This window comes from Staurois parvus, unplaced genomic scaffold (genome assembly GCF_062004578.1).
Source record: "Staurois parvus isolate SC_StPar_1 unplaced genomic scaffold, SC_StPar_1.0 ptg000137l, whole genome shotgun sequence".
NCBI lineage: Eukaryota > Metazoa > Chordata > Amphibia > Anura > Ranidae > Staurois > Staurois parvus.
This window is the reverse complement of record NW_028317933.1, coordinates 12,782,290-12,798,606: the sequence shown is the minus strand read 5'-3', so window position 1 is coordinate 12,798,606 and position 16,317 is coordinate 12,782,290. Positions and strand designations below refer to the sequence as shown.

Sequence of the window (16,317 nt, the reverse complement as noted above, 5' to 3'; positions counted from 1 at the left end):
TTATAAGTGTTTTTTTTTCCATGCACTGTGCCTTGGACCTTGATGGAAAATTTGACTACTCCTGAAAGTGGCAATTCCCTAGCACAGCCACCTCCCTCATAACATTACACTCTCCTCCTCTGGGAGAGTCAAATTACTGTCTGTGCTGGCCCAGCATGTCTGACCCTCCCGTCACCTCCCTATATAACTATTACTGTAGCTGTTGGGGGAGAAGCAAAGTGGAATACTATGTCACCTGAGAGACAGCTATGAGAGTATTGGGGCTGCTGCCATAACATCCAAGATGGCGGCACTCAACAGCAGCTGCAGTTACAAAAAGTGCTTTTACAGGCAAATAATATGTCTAAAATATATTAAATACAATAAAAATTTATAGGAAGATTTGAATGAAAATGAATGGCCTGGCAATGTAATAACTTTAAGGATTGTTTCTTTTCCCTACAAAAATGGAAACAATCTTTTTACAGAAAATCTATAATTAATACATAGTTCCAAAGCTATCTTGTATTTTTTCACTGTTCTTCAGCTCAATGGTGAAACATGGATGAACCCAAAGCCAACAATGTATTTTTTAAAATGTATTGTGTGAACGTTTGAATTTTCACTCTTACATGGTTATAATAGAGCAGCCTTAGCTCTCAGAGAGTACTTTTATTTCATGATTTCATTGTATTCTTTCCTTGTTGGTGCAGAAGCTACTGTGAGGAACTAGGACTGCCCTCTTCACTGAGCTCAATTTTCATAACAGACTCTCAGAAAACACGCAGGTGCTCTTAACATTACAGCAAAGAAAACTAATGATAAAACTAGTCTGCTTTGACAGGGGAAGAAAACTAGATGCAAATGTATATTGCTGAGTGGGAAGACTGCACTATTATTTAACAAAGTGTCAGGATCAGGATATGAACCCACAACCTCTGCTGTATCTGGCACCAGATCTTCTTGATAAGCCATCTGAGATGCTGCACAGCCCCCCTGCCTGATTACATGGACAAACTTACTTTCTAAAGTGAATTTGTAAAATTATTATTATTAAGTGTACCAACAAAATATATTAAAATAAGCGATGTTAGATTTGCAGCTGCCTCTATACAATAGAATAACCCACTAATGCAAACTAATAATTATAAATATACAGGCACTAGCAAATAAAGTGTGCATAAATTTGTAAAAGAAGCTTACTTTCTGCCCTGTTTTTGGTTGTACCTTGAACTCCTTGCTCTTCCCATGAGCTTCCTAATTACGCCATGTCTGCCAGATTGTGCTCTCTCCAGCCAAGATCTTGCTCTTGTCACTCCAAGATCTTGCTCTTGTCACTCCTGCTGCCGTCCATATCTTCACTACCACTCATTACTGACCTTTGGCTTGGTCATCAACTACGCTTCTGCTTGATCCTAACCTGCAAACTCTTGTTACTGACCTTTGGCTTGTTTACTGATTACACATCTGCTTGATCCCTACCTGGTAATGGACCCTGGCTTGCTCACCTCCTGGAGGGGTGATCCTGGACCGTGACCAGGTACTAACATGCAGCAAACCCACCTCCACCATCAGGAGCTCTGGTGAATACCAATTAGTGCTTAGACTTTGCACCTCAGTTGAGCCCACACCATCTACCAGGGTGACTTGCCCATGTACTTTTCTTGTTGGTCTCGCTAATGTAATAGCTACTGGTATCTTAGCCTGGCCTCAGATCATAACAAAAAGGTTGCCTATAGCATTAGGGCCAATAGAGAGATGTTGAAGAGACAGGAACCAGACACCTCTATGTTCCTGAATCTTATTAATGGTACCAGTTTAACATGGTTTATAAAGTTATAGGCTTAAATCCTATGATCTTGGTCTACATTGACCCATGTGCTGTTTATGAGCTCTTCCTCATAACTACCTTAAAGACAGAATTCATCCTCATGTGACTGTTCTATAATTTATAAGTTTGTCTCAGCTATTCTGAGGAATTTGTTGCTGAAAATGTTTCTTGTGGCACACCAAAACAACTTAGCACTCTTCAGAGATTTTTTTATTTCCTACCATTTATGTGCATCCAATTTTTCCATGACTTGCTCTGTAACCATTCTCATAGTTGAACATTTTCGTTATCAGATGATCTACATACTCTGGATGGAAAATAAGTATTGTTGTTTTGCAGGATCTGTTTCTCATAAAATAATTGCTCCATGCTTATTAAAAAAAGATGGACAGTATATCACAAACTTGCAAACAAACCACAGTACACAAAGTGTCTATTCTACGCTTAGACATAGAGTCTATACTGGAGCATTTGTTCCTTTGTTTTACCAGAGGCAATAGTGGATTGCTAAGATCTGCGCTCCAACATGAAGCTCTGACCACAGTCATGACTCTCCCCCTGAGAATTTTAGTTGTTCTTCTAGCTATGGAAATTTGGAACTCACTGCAAGGATGCCAGAATCTTTTCTCAGGCCACCTTTTGAGAACACTACCTCAACTGCGAAGTAATGGCATTTCACCTCTCTACCGAAAATAAAGTTGCACCCAGCAAATTGAAGCAGACTGTACCACAGTCCACATCCCTTTCAATGTTCCTTTCATTGAGGGGAATGTATCAGTGTAAAAAATCTCTGTTTGATGTGTAAACACGTCACACATGGTCAAAAGCAGTTCCAGGTCATCAATAAAACTTATGACATTAAAGCATTTTATAACTGCTCCTCTGAATATGTCATTTACTGCCTCATGTGCCCATGTGGATTATACTATGTCGGAAGAACCACACGAACACTGAGGAAGCGTTTCACGAACATCAACGTTTTGTGGAAGAAGGGGTAGAAAAACATAGCGTACCCAGGCACTTCAAAGAATATCACGCTAAATGCTCTGAAGGCCTAAAGGTCTGGGTTATTGAGGGGATCCCCAAAACATATTCCACTGCTGAACGCTTTAAAAAAGTATGCGTGCAAGAGACCTATTTTCTATATATTTTGGACTATATTTTGGACACGCTGGCTCCGATGGGCCTCAATGAAGAGATAGAAATTGGCACTATTATTTGATTATAGCTATTATAGTTTTTTCCCGTGGACACATGGATAATGGAACTAATGGATAATAGTCTCAATTAAAATCCCTTCTCTAGTTTCTTCCTCTTTCAGTGTCTTGATGGATGTATTTTAACTGAAATCTTTTTATGTATATTATGATTGTTATTTTTGTTATTTATTGGTTTTTGATTTCTATTATAATTCTAATTACTCTCCATATTGGTAAACAGTATGCTATTTTATAATTGCTATATATCCTTTGAATTCTTCTTTTGAAACTGTCATATATTGTTGCATACAGCTTCATGTATATATATTTTTATAACGTCCTGTCAACATGTCCACAGAAGCTGTTCTCTTCTCACGTTCTTTCTTATTAGAGCAATAGAACCGCCCACACCCCACCCATACAGGTTTACCTACCAATATAAATGGGACTCCTCCTTTTAGCCAAACAAGTTTGACAAAGGAGCTGATTGGTGCTCCGAAACGCGTTACTTAGGCTACAGACCACCCCCGAGTTCCACGGTGGTTCTGCTGACATCACTTCCGGTGCAGCGGACTCCTCCATCCTCAGGAGAGGGTGCTCTCCGTGCAACGCTGACGTCCATCTGGTCTTAGGCTCCATCTGGTTCTGGACACCAATGCCATTATACCACTTAGCAATGGTCCCTGTCATTTAAGGCTTTTAACTTCTTTACACATGTGAGTGTTTCATGTATGGATTAAATTATATTATCGTTTAATATTGCACTTGGAGGCACCCCCTTGTGTTTCTTTCACTTCTCTACCAAAGCATGTGGTCATTGTTTGTGGTCACCCTCCACAGGTTGGCCAGACAGGGGCTGCTCATTCTCTCTTCTGTTAAAGAAATTCATTTTGACAAGAACAGGGGTCCCCAAATTTTCTAAAATAAAGGTCAGTTTATTGTCCTTCAGACTTTGGAGGGGGGTTACAGATTTCTACCCATAAATAATATCTGGTAATCCTCAAGCAAGTTGTTAGAACATCAAATCCTGCCATGATTCTTGTTCATTCTTAGAGTGCTCCGCATGTAGTACTTCATTTGGATTGTCTATTTAAGGTATTAAGCATAATTTCTTATCTTGTTCCTTTCTGTTACTTTCTTCTGATAGCTATACTAAGATCATCAAGTGTCCAGTCAGCTTCGATTTCTTTAAATTTCCTGACAAAATAATTTGACTCTCTGTGTACATAGTTCATTCAAAGATGGCATTCCGAATCATTTAAATATATGTTCCCCAGCTAGAGACTGACACACAAGGATAACCAGGTAGCAAACATATCTAAAAACATATCTAAAAGGTGTAGAGATGCTTCTCATATACAGTGCCTTGAATAAGTGTTCATACCCCTTGACATTTTCCACATTTTGTGATGTTACAACAAAAAAAGTAAATGTGTTTTATTGGAATTTTATGTGATAGGCCAACACAAAGTGGAAGGAAAATGATAAATGGTTTTCAAAATTTTTTTACAAATAAAGATCTGAAAAGTGTGGCATGCATTTGTATTCAGCCCCCTTTACTCTGATATCCCTAACTAAAATCTAGTGGAACCAATTGTCTTCAGAAGTCACCTAATTAGTAAACAGAGTCCACCTGTGTGTAATTTAATCTCACTATAAATACGGCTGTTCTGTGAAGCCCTCAGAGGTTTGTTAGAGAACATTAGTGAACAAACAGCATCATGAAGGCCAAGGAACACACCAGACAGGTCAGGGATAAAGTTGTGAAGTTTAAAGCAGGGTTAGGTTAGCTAGAGAACAGCGATAGTAAATCAGAACCACTTGCAGAATTGAGTGATGATTCGTGGAGAAATTCGTCATCAGACACTGAAAACGATTTTGTGACTTTGCTCAGCAATGTGCGAACTTGGCGCTCTATTTCAAATGTCAGTGTTTTCGGTTTGATTATATTATTGAATTAAATGTATTATTATTATATTTTTATTTTTTATGATTATTTATTAAATTATAATTTATGATTTTGTGTTTCAAATTTTATCATACCCGGGATGTTTACTAGACTCTTGTTCGGACAGATTTCAGTGAGTTATTCCTAAATATTACAGCCTACAATAAAAAAACTACATATTTCCATGCAAAATAATGGTACCGCTTTCAGCACCAAAAATCTGAAATAATCATACCGCCAGGGAGGTTAAAGTGTTTGGACAAAAAAAAACACTGCCTCTGCTGTAATGAGATCCAAGCAGTTCTGTCCTTTGCTGCACTACAAAACACATTTCTTATGCTATTGGGATGAGGAGGAGAGGTGTGCTGTGGTCCAGCCTAGGTGAACTAGCACAGGGTCAACCAGTTTTTTTTCTTCCCCCCAGTCACTGGGGAAAAAAAAGAACCAAATGAAATGTTTTAGCTACATAAATAATAACTATTTGAAATATTAGAAAAAAAGATTTTTATTCAGATTTCAATTTTAAATATTCAAATAGTGGTTATACAGTGCCTGAACAAGTATTCATACCCCTTGAAATTTTCCACATTTTGTCATATTACAACCAAAAACGTAAATGTATTTTATTGTGATTTTATGTGATAGACCAACACAAAGTGGCACGTAATTGTGAAGTGAAAGGAAAATAATAAAAGGTTTACAAAATTTTTTAAAATAAATATCTGAAAAGTGTGGTGTTCATTTGTATTCATCCCTTTTACTCTGATACCCCTAACTAAAATCTAGTTGAACCAATTGCCTTCAGAAGTCACCTAATTAGTAAATCCACCTGTGTGTAATTTAATCTCAGTATAAATACAGATATTCTGTGAAGTCCTCAGAGGTTTGTTAGAGAACAATAGTGAACAAACAGCAACAGGAAGGACAAGGAACACACCAGACAGGTCAGGGATAAAGTTGTGGATAAGTTTAAAGTAGGGTTAGGTTATAAAAAAAATCCCAAGCTTTGAACATCTCATAAAACACTGTTCAATTCACCATCCGAAAATGCAAAGAGTATGGCAACCTAACTGCAAACCTACCAAGACATGGCCATCCACCTAAACTGACAGGCCGGGCAAGGAGAGCATTAATCAGAGAAGCAGCCAAGATGCCCATGGTAACTCTGGAGGAGCTGCACAGATCCACAGCTCAGGTGGGAGAATCTGTCTACAGGACAACTATTAGTTGTGTACTCCACAAATCTGGCCTTCATGGAAGGTTGGCAAGAGGAAAGCCATTGTTGAAAGAAAGCCATAAGAAGTCCCGTTTGCAGTTTGTGAGAAGCCATGTGGGGGACACAGCAAACATGTGGAAGAAGGTGCTCTGCTCAGATGAGACCAAAATTGAACTTTTTGACCTAAAAGCAAAACGCTATGTGTGGCAGAAAACTAACACTGAACACCACCATCCCCACCGTGAAACAGGGTGGTGGCAGCATCATGTTGTGGGGATGCTTTTGTTCAGCAGGGACAGGAAAGCTGGTCAGAGTTGATGGGAAGATGGATGGAGCCAAATACCGGGCAATCTTAGAAGAAAACCTGTTAGAGTCTGCAAAAGACTTAAGACTGGGGCGGAGGATCACCTTCAAGCAGGACAACGACCCTAAACATACAGCCAGAGCTACAATGGAATGGTTTAGATCAAAGCATATTCATGTGTTAGAATGGCCCAGTCAAAGTCCAGACCTAAATCCAATTGAGAATCTGTGGCAAGTCTTGAAAATTGCTGTTCACAGACGCTCTCCATCCAACCTGACAGAGCTTGAGCTATTTTGCAAAGAAGAAGAATGGGCAAAAATGTCCCTCTCTAGATGTGCAAAGCTGGTAGAGACATCCCCAAAAAGACTTGCAGCTGTAATTTCAGTGAAAGGTGGTTCTACAAAGTATTGACTCTGGGGGGCTGAATACAAATGCACGCCACACTTTTCCACATATTTATTTGTTAAAAAGTTTGAAAACCATTTATCATTTTCCCTCTACTTCACAATTATGTGCCACTTTGTGTTGGTTTATCACATAAAATCCCAGTAAAATACATTTATGGTTTGGTTGTAACATGACAAAATGTGGAAAATTTCAAGGGGTATGAATACTTTTTCATGGCACAGTAATACTGAAAGAGTTTTCTGCTTGTCTTTCCCTTTACAACGCTTAACAGATTCTCATCTGTACATGCTTCCAGTCACTTTACGGACGGCATGTGCTGTACAGAAATGATGATTAGGACTACTAGCATTGAAAGAACCAGGAAGAGCAATATACTGTAACAGTTAATTACTATTTTTATCATGAAAGTTTATTATTTAAAAAAAGGGGAAACAAGTAAAACATTAAAAATGGGAAAAATGCCATGACCATGCAGGCATCATACAATCGGAGGAAAAGAGATAGCAAAATTTCCTTTCAGCAGAAAACCTCAACACATCCTCTAATTTGCATTGCTTTATTAGAGGTATTCTCAATATGCTGCATTCCTATAAATGAAAGATAAAAGACATACACTATCACAATGATACAGCAAGACTGCTGTAAAAGCCTATTATTGATTTATTGATAATGTAATGCAGGAGACATACAATGCCCCTTCACAACTGACACGAAAACAATTAGCACTCTGATCTAATGACTTCTGATGCTACTCTCCACAGACCTCATTAAAGGGAACATGTATTCCATTTTAACAGTAGACACCCCAATTATCATTATTACTGTTATTAGCCAGAAAAGCCTATTTTATTCCTCCCCCTGATTTAGTTTTACTTTGTTATTGGAGCATGACATTTATTGACTTTATGGCTAAGTTAATCCAACTGCCATCACCCTTCCAATGACAGCACACTCAATAAGGCAGTCCTATTGGACGCTGGGATAACAGCTGGCAAGGCTTAGCCATGAAACAATACAAAATGTCTCCGATCATACTTTTCAGTAGTTAGCAGTAAAGCCTTTTTAAGTATGCAGGGCCTCCATGCCCATACACGCAGGGGTACCTCTTCTCTCGTGCATGCTCCCATCAACGCCTGGGACCAGGCAGGGCTGCGGTCATCTCAAAGTCAACAATAAAGGCGTACCCTGACTTAGAGATTGGCTGCGCACCATGTGCAGTTGTGTAACATACCGTTCCCGTGCAGCGTTATGTCCTATGTCACTGCACACCTTAGCTTGATGTACTGTAGATGGAATTTAGGAGGGACACTGCTGAGCCCATACCTTCTCCACCAGTCCAGCATACCTGTCAGGAATGGACTTGCCAGTAATGGTGGGACTCACCTGCCTTGTGGGCTGCAGTACCAGGGCTGGCCAGCGGGTGCTCTCAGCAATCAGAGACTCAACCCTGCAGCCAGCCAAACACCTGAAGCTGATTATGCAGGTGTATTTAAGGGATGGCCAGACCTGCAGTCTGGGCCTTGGTGTGTGTTTTTCCTGGGCCCCTGTATCTTGTTACCTGCATCCCTGTCCCTGTCTGATTCGTTGCCGACCCTGCCTGATCCGGACCTCTGCTGACTTCTCCTGTTTGATCCCTGGCTTGTGACCCCGACCATTCTCTGCCTGACCCCCTGTACCTACCTGCCCATTAGTTGCTGTACCCGGCTCGTGACCTGACTACTCTCTGCCTGCTCCTCCTGTTCCTATCTGCCCGATTGTTATTGACCCGGCCTGCCTGACGACGCTTGCATTGTATGTATGGTTATCTGTGGGTGGTTTGGTTCGTTTGCACTGTGTTATGTTTTAGTATTGCACTGCGTTTATGTTTGTATTGTTAGTCTTTAATAAATTGTCTTATTGTTTATAACATATCTGAAGCCTGCGTTTCCCTGCGTCAGTTCACATACCTCTGGTCATACCCGGGAGCACTGACAATACCTCTGCCACCTCACTCCCACTGAAAGAAAGGGTTCCTGCTATACACCTAATGTGGACCTCATGCATGCACAAGAATTTAAGTCCTTTCGCTCTCCTGTATAATGCTGTTAGGTTTGTGAGGTCTATTGTACAGTGCGTTCGGTCACAGGTAGTTTTTAAGGAACTGACCGCTAGGGCGGGAGGCAGAACATCAACCCTCCTCGCTACTGGAGGACCTGTCACCTACGCCAGGTACCACGCTTGTTAACCAGCTGCGATATACTCCCACCAGTGGTACCTACTCTCCTGCTCCTCCGACTTTCCTGCTAAGTTAACCCTTTTTTGTGGTGTCCTCCCTCCTCTACCCCATGAGTGCTTTCAGGCCCTGTTCTTCTGATACACCATGTTCCCCCACACACCCCTTGAGCAACTTCAGACCAAGCTTTAGAATGTTTTCATAAACGTTACTGAATGTTTCTGCAACATTACAGAATAAAGTGCAAACACAGTCCTTCTGACTATTCTGTGGCTGCCCAGGCATACCTGTACAGGTGTAGGTCCAAAACTGGTAGAGGCCATTAATAGAGCATCCCTTAGAGGGGGGAAGGTGAATGCTGCCCTGGATTACATCTTTCTTGCTTTCTATGTGGTCCTGCTGGCAGCCCCTGAGCCTGGCCTTCCTCCTTTTTATATCTAAACCAGGGTGGAGGGCAGAATCCAAAAAGTCTGGGAAACCACTTGGCCTAAAGCTTAAGCCTTCCTAGGAAGCTAACTCTTGCTTACTAGCAGCACACTTAGTAGGCACCTGCCTACAAACTGTTTAAACACTATAGGTTAACGACGTATAATGGGGGTCTTTTCCGGCCTAGGGTAATATCTGACCTGTTGTGGGTTTTTAGGATTTTTTTTGCTGACTAGCTGGAGTGTATGCTAGGGATTGTCTCTCGTCCATGTGCACCTTTTCTTTATGCTAAATTAAAAATTGATATGAGTGGTTGCCATTGTTGCCTTGATGACTTAGCCATGCAGCTGGGCCCCAGTAACAAAGTGAAACTAAATCAGAGTGGCACTGAAGGAGCTCTCCTGGCTATTAAAAGTAATTGAATACATCTTTTGGGAACCTTTATGATGTTAAGTGCTGTGTACAGCCACCAGAACGCCCTAAAATTTGGACCCTTAGTTTAATTGCTCCAAAATACAGTCAAACTTCTCCAGCTTGCTAACCATTTAAAAACATTGATCTCAACTCAGAATGACAGACAGTTCTCTCCCCTCTCTTTTTTTTTCTTCTTCTCTTTAGTCTTTCCACCCTTTCCCATCCTTCCCTTCAACCCCATCTGAGTTTTCTCAAGACAAATCTTTTTTTTTTACAGAATAAAATGGTGAAGCATTGACATATCTTGATGTGCCCATTATAGACACTTAGTTATTTGTTGCTTTGCACCTCAACAAACATGCACATGATGAATATTTCTGTTATCTGCCTTAATTCCAGTACATCACATCAAACCATTGATTATAGCTATATCCACGGTGTTCTAAACATAACTTTCTTTATAACTACAGTGATTGTGTATCTAAATGTATTCTTCACTTGTTCACTTTAGCATGCCCCAGTAATTGTACTCATATACCTTTCTCACTTTCTGGTAGAACATATGGTGAGCCAATTCTGTATGCATAATATATAACATAACATATAACATATATGCTGTATGCATAACATATAGTGAGCCAATGCTAAGTGTGCAGTCCATTGTGGCTAATTTTCCATTTCAGGTTTGAAAATAAAAGGAAAATCTGGTTTACGAGCAACTTTTCAGATATTTATTTGTAAAAAATTTAAAAACCATTTATCATTTTCCTTCCACTGCACAATTACGTGCCACTTTGTGTTGGTGTATCACATAAAATCCCAACAAAACACATTTATGATTTTGGTTGTAACATGACAAAATGTGGAAAATTTCAAGGGGTATGAATACTTTTTCAAGGCACTGTAATTCTTTGGGGTATTTCTGGATGTGATCATTATACAGTGCCAAATATATAAAAACAAGCATTTGTTTACTCTTTCACAAGTCACACAACCATTTGTTGCTAGCTGTTGTAAAAAGCTGAAATTCCTACATGCTAGCTGAAAGATGAAATAAGGCAGCTAGTCTCTGCTCCTCTGCTGGGGAGATACTTGGGCGTGCTTTCAGGAGAGCTCCATTGTAGTGATTTTTCACCAGTAATCCTGAAAGGGCCATAGGGAGTAGGGCTGTGGCAGAACAACTTTCTATGACTAGGTGTTGTCACTCCATCATGCCATACAGCCCAGCAAGTTGGGTAGATCACAAGAGTGTATGCGTTATTTTAGAGATCTTCCTGTAGGTAAAACGGTCCCCATATATGTGTGTTAAGCTGCTTATTTAGCTGATCAGGTTAGAAACCTTTGGAACAATTGGTGCCCAAAGCAAGGGACTTTGGTGGGGGAAATATTACTACAGGAGTCCACAGAGGTGGCCTTACGTGAAGGCACGCAAGGCACAAATGAATGCTGTCTTTAGATATCCTACCTTGCCAGGAAACACTGTGCACACAAATGGAACTTCTGGTTTCAAGCCCTAATCCCAATAACCATCCCTGTTATGATGCACTGCTACCACCTCAGTCCAACATTCCTATTACATAAAGCCATGGCCAGAAGCAGGTGATGGCCATAAAAAGAGATAGCTGGGACGGGTGGTTATTTCAGAACTAGGAATGAACTTGAAATTGCTTAATTTCACTGCAAGATTAGCTTTTGTGTTTCAATAAAATAGTCCTTTAATTTCACCAATGCAAGTGAAATTAGAAACAAAAAATGCAAGTAGAAATAGGAAGCGATCAATTGCTGCACACCTCACCTGGCCCGAGTGGTTAGCAGGTAAAAGCTGTCTCAGCTCGATTCATCCAAGCTATGCCCCCAACATGTTTCGCCCTGCCCCCCATGAACCTCCATGATTAAGCCCAGAGGCAAAAAACATGTTGGGGACATGGCTTGGATGAATTGAGCTGAGGCTGTGTTTACCTGCCGGGCTGTGCGGCGGCCAGGCTATCTCTTCTTATTTTTACATTGTGCTTTGGGTTTAGACATACCTTTGCCCAGCCTGTACCCTCACTTGTTCAGTGGCATCCAACTCATTGAATCTTGTTAGACTAAATGGGGGCCACAAAAATGTAATTTTAAAGCCATCAATGATAAGCTGAAAAAAATATATGCTCACTTTACGCACTGGATTTAAAGCCCAACACTCGCCATCAGTTTAGGACAATGGCCAGGCAATGTTTGAAATGCCATTGGTCCCCGCTACAAAATTGGCAAAGGCTTCTCGATCCCTGCTGACTTTGTGAAGGGGCTTTGTTTATTATCAACAAACCCATTTATAGTACTTAGTGTAAAATGACAAAATGAATTCTGTTTATTATACAGCTCATTCTTTAGAAATCCATTCATAAAAATCTCTAGCTGTAGTCTGAATTTGGGACTGTGTATAAGTAAGAGGTATGCAATCCTTATTTAAAAAAAGAGGATCTACATTTCATGGTAAACAAGAAATATTGTAGTATAACCTTTGGACATTTGTGTAAGTACTCTAAAGTTTCCCAAGAAGCCTGTAAATAAACTCGCTAGCTGATTACATTATACAGGGTTATTTTTTTACAGAGGTGCAAAGTTTGATCGTCATGTCTAAGCTCATGGTTTAAGCCAGTGGTCACCATACTGCAGCCAGAGATGAAGGGGGCCATTGATTGCCTTTGACAGGCCCTCGGGATGCTGTCCCTCCCACTGACATTAACAAAGTGGGATCATTTCTCCCACTGACACCAAAGATGACACACTGATCTTCTCACTGACACCAACAACAGGGCACTATTCTACCCACTGACGCCAAGGGCAGTACTCCTCCAATTGACACCAGTGATAATGCACTATTTCTCTTACTGACATCTATGATGGGACACTATTCCTCCCACAGACACCAATAATGGGACACCATTCCACCTACTGATACCAATAATGGGGCACTATTCCTCCCACCGAAACCAACCATGGGGCACTATTCCTCCCACCAAAACCAACCATGGGGCACTATTCCTCCCACCAAAACCAACCATGGGGCACTATTCCTCCCACTGATGCCAAATATGGGGCACTATTCCTCCCACTGACACCAAATATGGGGCACTAATCCTCCCACTGACACCAAATATGAGGCACTATTCCTCCCACCGACACAAACGACAATGCACTATTCCTCTCACTGACATCAAACATGGGACACTATTCCTCGCACAGATACCAATGATGGGGCACCATTCTTCCCACTGACACCAATGATGGTGCACCATTCCTTCCATTGACATCAATGATGGGGTATTATTCCTCGAACTGACACCATTGATGGGGCACTATTCCTCCCACTGACACCAATGATGGGGCACTATTCCTCCCAATGACACCAATGATGGGGCACTATTCCTCCCACTGACACCAATCCTGGGCCACTATTCCTCCCACTGACACCAACCCTGGGCCACTATTCCTTCCACTGATACCAACCCTGGGGCACTATTTCTCCCACTGATCCCATCGGTGGGACACTGTTCTTCCCACTAACACCAACGATGGGACATTATTCCTCTCACTGATACCATCGGTGGGACATTATTTCTCCCACAAAACACCAAAACAGAAACTTTTTCTCTAGTACGAAAAATAGAGAATTGTTCGCTCCCACTGACATCAGGACATTTTGTACTCTCACTGGCCACAGTCTAGCTCTTCTAAAGTCTGAAGGACAGTAAACCGGCATTTTGTTTTGAAAGCATGGAGATCCCTGGTTTAAGCAAAGGAATACACAATTCAAAAGCCCTATGAAAACTGACTTGCATGCCAAACAATTTGTAATACAGTTTCATATGTGTAAGCCAGGCACCCCATCCAGACTGCACAGCCAGGCTCTCAGCCACCTTGACAGAAGCAAAGCTTGATCAAAACCCACCCCACCTTGCTGCTTGACCAATGAAGATAAACTAGAGCCTGGTGAGGTCTTCCCTCAGCTCACTCTGTTCCCTGCTCCTTTCAGCACATTCATGGTCACCACATCTCTATTCAATACACCTGATTGGCTTTTACTGCTGCTCATCCCTTCCACAGTCTGAATTCTGCTTTACAGAGGATCCAGAGGTCTGATATCAAGACAATTAAAAATGTATCTAAAAATAATTTAAAACCACATCTAATGATTTCAGAATAAATATAAAACTGCACAAATGTGGTGTTTTTTAGGTTCACATTTTACAGCTTACAGATCAATGTGGATTGCTGAGTTTCTGGAGAAGTTATCACAATAATGGAATTTCAGTATAAAGCGTGTTATATGAGGACATTCCTTCCTCCCAAAGTGTGACCATATTAGGTAGAAGGAGCCAGTCACTGAACAGTGTGGGAACGAGGGAACCTCTCATCATCCTGACAATGAGCCTGTGAGGACAGATGGATATGATGAATAGGCACGCACACAATACTCAGCCCTCTGATGGTTGATGGGAAGCAAAATCTACAAAACAACACGGAGCCAAAAATGGAAAACAACATTCAATCTTGTATTTAGATTCGGTAGAAAAATTAGCCCTGACATATAAAGTGCATCAGCCTCACTGGTATATGGGACCATCCTTTGCTGAGCCTAGTGGGGAAATATTGCCGTTCACTCAGTAGCATAGGCTGTCCCTATGAAGGGTGAGAGTCAAGTCATCAGTATGTCACTGAACTACCTGCTTCAGTTATCTCCTCCATCCCCATGGATAAAAAAGATGAATTCCTAATTTCAGGGAAAAAAACGCTCTACTTCTCCTTCTAATAATCAAAATTGGAAGACTCAATGAAAGACTCATTGAAAAACATGCACTCCTGTTGTGGCTAATATCTCATCAGCTGTTGAAGTGAGAAACAGGAAAGAGAAAAACAAAGGAGAAAGGGAGAAACAAAGAAAGTACACTAAACCACTGAGAGCTCCCTCTAATGGCCAGTCTACCAAATTTTTAAATTTTTTACAAACAAAATCTAGGAGAACAATTTTTATGTATATATAAAAGCAGCAGTACAACGGACACTTCTCATTGAACGTAAGAGCGTGCTGATTTTTTTTAAACACATCTTGACTACACCTGGGCTTTAAATGGGTGGGTTTAGTTCGATTTGAAGGGAACCACAAAAACACAACAGCACAAGAACAAAGAGATAATAGCCTTGACAGTATTATGCTTGTAGTTTTTCTTGAGGTTTATGTATAGAATTATTTACCTTCTCTCCATTTGGCCCAAGGTAAATTTAACCACTTGCCCTCCAGAGGATTTACCCCCTCCCTGACCAGGCCATGTTTTGCGATATGGCGCTGCGTTACTTTAACTGACAATTATGCTGTCATGCAACACTACACCCAAATGAAATTTACATTCTTTTTTCACACAAATAGAGATTTCTTTCAGTGGTATTTAATCATCTCTGCATTTTTATTTTTACGCTATAAACAATTAACAATTTTGAGAAAAACATACACATATTGGAATTTTTATTTTTTTAAAACTAGTAATGGCGACTTATAGCGGGACCGCGGCGTGCATTCTGCCACTGAGTGGGAACTAACTGCCACTGACATCCCAATGACACTAATGCAGTGATCAGTGCTAATAAAAAGCACTGGCAATGTACTAATGACACTGGGTAGGAAGGGGTAAACATCTGGGGCTAACAGTGTGCTGTTTTATATGATGTGCTGTGTGTATTTTACTAGGGAAACATGCTGCTTTGTATTTCTCTTCTGTGCAGAGCAATACAAAGCAGCATGCCCTTGCTTACACATGTCCTTGTTTACACACAGGTCTCTCCCCTGTCAACTTTGCCCGATGATCGCCAGGGACTGCTGATTGACATCCCTAGCCACCAATGGGGTGCCCCCTACCTGGAAATTCAAATCATGTATATATATGTGATTTTGCGCAGCTCTGTAGCAGTGCTTCTACTATAGGGTGGTGGGCAAGTGGTAAGTTCACCTTCTGTAACATGTTACATATTACACCCATATTACACACTGCAGGACTGATTACAGATGCAATGCTCTGCAGGCTCAATTTAAAAAAAAAATATTAAATGCACATTTTTTCCCTGCAAAAACAGCACCGACCCCCCGGCTACCGACTCGGCTTGTCTGACCTCACTTTAGCTCATCCATCCATCCGTCCATCCATCTCACTGGGACCCCCCGGTCCCCTCACATCAAACTCTTACTCTGCGGGAGCCACTGGTGGACTCCTCTACCACTGGTGGGTATACCCGGTAGTCGCGACCTGGTCTCGGAGCGCTCCAAGTCCATCCCCACCATCAGGGGCCCTGGTGAACAAGTGCTCCGGAACTTAGACTCCGCGCTCCGGGGAATCCTGACCAGT

At 41.2% G+C, this 16,317-nt stretch overlaps 1 protein-coding gene across 1 annotated transcript in view; it reads right to left on the bottom strand.

The window, feature by feature from the left end:
• Positions 1 to 16,317, bottom strand: part of TGM2 (transglutaminase 2) — a 120,601-nt gene that overhangs the window by 17,562 nt on the left and 86,722 nt on the right. The window lies entirely within an intron of this gene.